Genomic DNA, 7,749 nt, shown 5'->3' with positions numbered 1-7,749 from the left:
TCCCAACCCCCTCCCATCTGGCAACCATCAGTTTGTTCTGAGTTTGTTTCTGTTTTGTGTTTTTTTTTAAGATTCCACATGTAAGTGAGATCATATGGTATTTGTCTTTCTCTGTCTGACTTATTTCACTTAGCATAATGCTCTCCAGGTCCATTCATGTTAGTTACCGCAAAGTACAAGATTTCATTCTTTTTTATGGCTGAGCTCGTATTCCATTTTATATATGTACCACATCTTCTTTATCCAATCGGCTATTGAGGGACTCTTAAGTTGCTTCCGTATCTTGGCTATTGTAAATAATGCTGCAGTGAACCTAGCGGTGCGTCCATCTTTTCAACTAAGTGTTTTGGATTTCTTCAGATAAATACCCAGAAGTGGGATTGCTGGTTCATATGGCAGTTCTATTTTTAATTTTTTGAGGAGCCTCCATACTGTTTTCCACAGTGGCTGCACCAATCTGCAATCCCACCAACAGTGCACGAGGGTTCCCTTTTCTCCACATCCTGGCCAACACTTGTTTGTTGACTTCTTGATGATAGCCATTCTGACAGGTGTGAGGTGGTATCTCATGGTTTTCATTTGCATTTCCCTGATGATTCGTGATGTGGACCATCTTTTCATATGTCTATTGGCCATGTGTATGTTCTTTGCCCATTTTTTAATCAGATTTTTTTTGGGTGTTACGTTGTATGAGTTATATATATATTTTGGATATTAATCCCTTATCAAATGTATCATTGGTGGTTATCTTCCATTCAGTAGGTTGTCTTTTGGCTTTGTTGATGGTTTCCTCCACTGTGTAAAACCTTCGTAGTTTGATGTAGTCCTGTTTATTTTTTCTTGTTTGCCCTGCCCGTGGAGACATAGCCAAAAAAAAAATAGTACTAAGAGGAATGTCAAAGTTTACTGCCAATGTTTTTTTCTAGTTTTGTGGTTTGAAGTCTTACATTTTAAGTCTTCAATCCATTTGAATTTATTCTTGTATATGGTGTAACAAAGTGGTCCAATTTCCCAACACCACTTATTGAAGGCACTCACTTTACCCCATTATATATTCTTGCCTCCTTTGTCACAGATTAATTGACCATATAGGTGTGGGTTTATTTCTGTGCTCTCTAGTCTGTTCCATTGATCCGTGTATGTGTCTGTTTTCATGCCAGTACCATGCTGTTTTGTCACTTAAGGCAACTGTTTCCTTGTTTATTTTCTGTCTGGATGAACTGTCCATTGTTGTCAATGGGTTGTTCAAGTCCCCTACTATTACTGTATGACTGTCGATCTCTCCCTTTGTGTCCATCATTTGCTTTATGTGTTTAGGTGCTCCTACATTGGGTGCATAAATGTTTACAAGAGTTATATCCTCTTGTTGGATTGATGCCCTTACCATAATGAAATACCCTTGTCTCGTTACAGCCTTTGTTTTAAAGCCTATTTTATATAAGTATTGCTACCCCAGCTTTTTTTTTCATTGCCATTCTCATGAAATATCTTTTCCCATCCCTTTTTTAGTCTGTGTGTCTTTCAATCTGAAGAGGGTCTCTTGTAGGCAGCATATATACAGGTCTTGTTTATCCATTCAGCCACCTGTGGCTTTTGATTGGGGCATTTAGTCCATTTATATTTAATGTAATTATTGATAGGTATGCAGTTATTGCCATTTTATTTTCTGATTGATTTCGTAGTTCTGCTCCTTTCTTATTCTCTTGCTCTCTTGTATGGTAACTTTCTAGTGTTGTGTTTGGATTCCTTTCCCCTTATTTGTTGTATATCTCATAGATTTTTGGTTTGTGCCACATTTTAATGTTAAATGTTAAATTTTCTTTACATGCCAGTATTGTAAATAGTTTTCCCCACAGGGAATCACTGATTATAAAAAGACAACATACCACAAGCGTTCTTATTTTAATTGAAAAGCTAACAAACTGTCTAGTTATATTTCCCCCTAAATCACAAACTATATATATATATATATTTAAAGATGATGGTCACTTAAGTTTGAACACAGTCTGAAATTACAATTTTTACTCACCCCATCATGTTTTATTTCTTTCGTGAATATTTGTGTGTATCCTTTAATTTACATTGGTCTTCCTACTTTTGCCTTTTAACCTTTGTACTAGCATTATCGTTGGTTGATCCAGTGCTTTTACTGTTTGTCTTTGTCATAATTTTCTTTCCTATATTTTCTAATTCATATTTTTTATTTTCTTATAGAAGTCCCATTAATATTTCTTGTAATACTGATTTAGTGATGATGGACTCCTTTAGCTTTTTCTTATCTGGGAAACTATTTCTTCTTCAATTTTAAATGATAAGTTTGCTGGGTAGAGTAATCTTGGTTATAGATCTCTGCTTTTCATCACTTTGAATATTCTGTCACAATCCCTTCTGTCCTGCAAAGTTTCTGTGGAGAAATCAGGTGACAGTCTTATGGGGGCTTCCTTGTAGGTAACTAGTTGCCTTTTTCTTGCTGCTTTTAAGATTCTGTCTTCGTATTTAACCTTTGGCATTTTTACTATGACATGTCTTGGTGTGGGCTCTTCTTATTTGGGACTCTGCACTTCTTGGGCTTGTATATCTATTTCCTTTGCCAAGTTAGGGAAGTTTTCCATCATTATTTCTTCAAATGGGTTTTAAATTCCAAATAGGTTTGCTCTTTCTCTTCTCCTGGTACCCCTATGATGCAAGTGTTGGTATGCTTGATGTCCCAGAGGTCCCTATTCTTTAAAAAAAGCTTTTTTTCTTTTCACTGTTCTGATTGGGTGTTTTCTACTACCCTATCTTCCAGATCACTGATTTGATCTTGTGCTTCCTCCAATCTGCTGTTGATTCCCTCTCATGTATTCTTCATTTCAGTTATTGAATTCTTCATTTCGGACTTGTTCTTTTTTGTTTTCTACCTCTTTGTTGAAGTTCTCACTGAGTTCATTTATTGAAGAATAAACTCACTGAGCATCCTTATAACCAGTGTTTTGAACTCTGTATCTGGTAGATTGCTTGTCTCTCTTTCATTTAGTTCTTTTTCTGAAGTTTTGTCCTGTTTCATTTGTGCCACGTTTGTCTCCTCATTTCAGCTGACTCCCAGTGTGTGTCTCCCAGTCTTGGCAGAGTGGCCTGTGGGCCCAGTCTTCCTGTCACCTGAGCTGGGTGCTCCAGGTGTGTCCCTTTGTGAGTTGTATATGCTCTCCCATTGTAGTTGAGCCACGATTGTTGTTGGCATATCAGTGGGTGGGACTGCCCCTCAAGCTGACTGGCTGTGACTACAGGGGACAACTCTTGTGCAGGGACTGACCCCAGCAATAGGAGTTACTTCAGCAGGCTCTGGTGCCTGCCAAGTCCACCCCTCAGTTGTGTTGTTTGTGGAGTTGGGTGGGTGGTGCTCTGATGTTATCTGAAGCTGGTCACCCAGGTGTGTTGATTCTGAAATCTCTTACGAGGGGCTCCAGTGCAGGACAAGGTCAAATGCAGTTTGAGTCCAGTGTGGGGCCGCCTGGTAGGAGTTGATTGCCACTTTTGCCGAGCTGGGTGGCGCTTGGGAGAGGCTATGCTGTGAACCGAGGCTGGCTGCCACTGTGCTGGGCTTGGGACTCTTTGGTGAGCACCACGACGTAAGCTGAAACCAGCTGCCACTTGTGTCAGGTTTGTGGCCACGTAGTTGAAACTACATTCCCAGTCAAGACTAACCACTGTTTGTGCCAGGCTTGGAGCCACTTAGCAAGAGGTACAGAGCACACTGAGGCCAGCCACTGCTTGTTTGAGGTTTGTGGACCTCTGAGAGATTTTAGGAAAGTCCACAGCACAAGCCATTGCAGCCCGCTTCTGTATAAAAGCCACTGGAAGAAATACAGCCAGGCATACAAATTGGGACAGGGTCGTAGTTATCTACTCTTGTTGAGGAGAGTCAAAGGCCGGTATGCTTGAATGGCTGATACTTAAGCGCCTCCAAGTGGCTAGGAATTAAAGTATAATTATGGTCTGTTGGCACTTGACGTGATTCTTACCCCCTTATGCTCATAAACTACACATTCCCCCAACTCGACCCCTTGAGTCTGTGGTTTTCATATAGAACGTATGATTGAACAGCTGGAAATCCAAGGTCAAAGCTAAACCGAAGCCTGCACGTTCTGCCCGCTCCTTGCCCTGGAGCCAGTCTATGCTTTTGTGCTGGTGTGAGATTTTCCTCAAGTGGACTGTTGCACTGGAAGTCTGGGCCCTCCTTAGACTACATATGCTCCTGTAGAACTATGGCTGACCCTGGAACAATGCAAGTCTGACATGTGGAGATCCACTTGTGTGTGGATTTGCTTTTTCAATTGACCAGTTCAAGCCTACTCAAGGGTCAACTGGCAGTTAGGGATCCTAGTGTCCCGAGGGCTGACTTAAGTTATATGCATTTGTCACTGCACAGGCGGCTGGCACCCCTCACCCCCAAGTTATTCAAGAGTCAACTGTATTTTGTGCAAGAGGGAAACGCAGGGAAGAGGTAAACACTTAGCTCAGCACCACCTTCCGAGATCGACCTCTGTCCTCTTCCGGCACAGCTGTCCCCACCCAGGGTGCCCTGTGGGCTTCACTGAGGGGAATCCAGTCTCCTCGACTCACTTCTCCTCCTGCTCCACAGGAGTCCTCACCCAGACCCACTTAATTCTCATTCTCTGAACTCTGTCTTTCTTGTACTTAGTGGAAGCGTCCCACATATGTCTTTATTGTAGAAAGAGCAAGAAGCCTCTCAGGTGAGGACCAAGCAGCTCTCCTTCTCCTGTTGCTACAAAGTACTGGAAACGGAGCAAAACCACCACTCACTGAAAAGAGCTTGGTCAGACATGAGGGGCTAGGGCGTCAGATGCCTCAGCCCTCTGCCCAGCTGAGCACAGCAAGGATTCTCCTGCTTGCCAGGATGGTTGAGGCCATCTAGAGTTGCCTCTTAAAAAAATAAGTATATTCAAAATTACACCAACTGGGGGCGGCCGCTTGGCTCAGTTGTTTAGAGCGCAGTGCTCATAACACAAGGTCGCCAGTTGAATTCCCACATGGGCCAGTGAGCTGCGCCCTCCACAACTAGATTGAAAAAAAAAAAAAGCTCATGGATCCTGGAAAAACACACTGTTCCCCAATATTCCCCAATTTAAAAAAAATTACACCAACCAAAACTAAAATTACAGCGAGATACTACACCAGCACCAAATAGGGCTAGAAAGACAATACCATGGTTGGGGAAGATGTGGAGCCAACAGAACTGCATCATACGTGCTGTAGGGACTGTAAGCTACAGCTACTTTGGAAATCTGGTACTTCTGTTACCCCGAAAAGAAGACCGAGCCGGACCACCACTTATAGTATAAGTAAAATAGTAAAATAAGACCAGGTCTTATATAAGACTGGGTTTTACATTAATTTTTGCTCCCAAAGACACATTAGAGCTGGTGGTCCGGCTCAGTCTTCTTTTCAGGTAAAAACGGTACATATTCCCCAAAAGACATATACGAGAATGCTCACAGCAGCAATAATAAACAGTAACAGCCAAAACTAGACCCAAGTTGAAGATTCCTCAACAACAGACTAAATGACGGCACACGATGGAACACTAAGGAAGGAAAACAAATCGCTACATGCAACAACATGGGTGACTCATAAACACCGTGATCAGCAAAAGGAACCAGGCAAAAAAAGAGGACTTAATGGTATGAGTTCGTTTAAATGTTCAAAAGTCAAAACTAAGTCGTAAAAAGAAGGTGGTTATTTGGGCCCCAGAGCGAGTGCAGTGGCTAAGAGGGAGCAAGACGGGTGTTCCAGTGTCTTGATACTGTGTTTGGATCTGGGTGGTGGTGACTGATACATGTCCACACCGAGCTGTACACAGCCACGCACTTTTCTGTAGAGAGGTTATACCATATGGATACACGTTTCTTACAAGTACACCAAAATGAGGAAATCAAGAAATGCACACATTCAGTATTCATGAAACCAAAAGACATCTATCATTTCAAAACAAGAGGACAGCTGATGCGGAGCGCATCATGGGCAGCAAGCTTATCTGCCTTCACTTTAAAAAAATAACCAAAACACACTGTAAAGCGAAGGAACTGGCGGTCCCAGGTGTCAGGGAAGAAAAACAAGGACTGGAAATTCATATAAGAAGCAGAAGTTCAAGTCTCCACCACCCTATAAAAGGCCAGAAGTTACATTCTGGAGAAACCACCCAAAAAGCTCATGATTCCAGCCCCACCCTAGGTTTATACAGAAGGCTCGAAGACCCTTCTCTGAACTAACCCAGAGAAAAGACCCACATGATGCGGACACCTGGGGCTCTCCAGTGAGAATGCCAGCCAGCCTACTGTCCTACCGTGAAATTGGACAGTTTAAAAAGCATGTCTGATCACCTTTGGTGCTCCACTCTTAAACATATAGACAAGCCAAGAAACATCTGAAGTTTGAGGAAATAAAATATCAAAACAAAAATAACTCCCAGGAAATAGACAATGGAGAGAGTAGAACAAGATATCCATCCAAGAAACAACTATGGCACAAAGTATAAGAAAAAGTATGACATCCATTAAGTTAGGGGGGGACGGGCTGTGAGAGGATAAAAGACAAAGGTTTTAGAAACTAATTATCAAAGAACTACAAAGATGAAAGGATATCAAAGAAATATAAAGAGGAAAGGATAAAGTTGAGAGATCTCCCATAAGTAGGGCAAAAAAAATATGAAAGAAAATAAAAAATGATCAGCCTAAAAGGAACAACATCCAACTATCACTGGAACTGTGCAAAGAAATAAGAGAAACCTGGAGAGAAATTACCAAAATACTATAAATTCTGAAAAACTCAAGGGGACATGAGTTTCCAGAAAGTGCTCACTAAGTGTCTAAACTATTTAAATGGAAAAAGAATCCACACCAACATACAACATGGGAAAATTTCAAAATACCAGAGATAGACATTCTACAAGGCCTCAAAGGAAAAAATGAGTCACGTGCAAATCAGAATGGCATCAAGACTTTATAACAATCTAGAAAGTAAAAGTAATGCTTTCAGGACACTTCTAATTCTAACCTAACAAATGGTTCTCAAGGCACTGGACATCGGCAATGAAGGACAGAGACCTGAGAGGACTGTGCTGGGCCCTAACATGGCCTGGATAGTTTTCAGACAGCAGCAAGGGAAGGGGACACTCAAGGTGCAACCCAACGGTCTTCCTGGGTTGGGAAGACAAGGCATCTAAGGCAGCTAGTTGGCAGAGCAGAGGACCAGAGAGAGAATTCTAGATCTGGGAGTCCCACTCGAGTACCCAGGTGAGTACCGAGAAGCTCACGCATGCAAGGAAACTGCCAGAGGCTGGGGACTGACCAGCCAAAAGAATTAGAACTGGCAAAGAACGGGAAATAGTTCCTGTTCCCATGAGCCAGTGTGGAAAACTGTATGGGGCATCAATTTTGCCTGAGCAGTGGAACAAAATCAGCCCCAGGCTAATCATGCTCAGGTCCTGATAAAAGCTTAAAAGTTTTATCCAAAAGGATCAAACTGTTTCCAAGGAACCAAGTATGAGAACAAAGTTCAAGAATATTTATAGGAATACAAAAATACCCAGTACCCAAACTGGTAAAATTCAGAACGTCTGGCATCCAATCAAAAACCACCAGGCATGCAAAGAAGCCACAAAATAGGACCTAGAAAAATCTGTCTAAACTGACCCAGAAATTACACAAGTGATACAACTAGCAGTCATACAACTGGATTCTACGTGTTTAA

Source organism: Rhinolophus ferrumequinum, chromosome 25, assembly GCF_004115265.2.
Source record: "Rhinolophus ferrumequinum isolate MPI-CBG mRhiFer1 chromosome 25, mRhiFer1_v1.p, whole genome shotgun sequence".
NCBI lineage: Eukaryota > Metazoa > Chordata > Mammalia > Chiroptera > Rhinolophidae > Rhinolophus > Rhinolophus ferrumequinum.
This window is presented reverse-complemented; position numbering follows the sequence as displayed.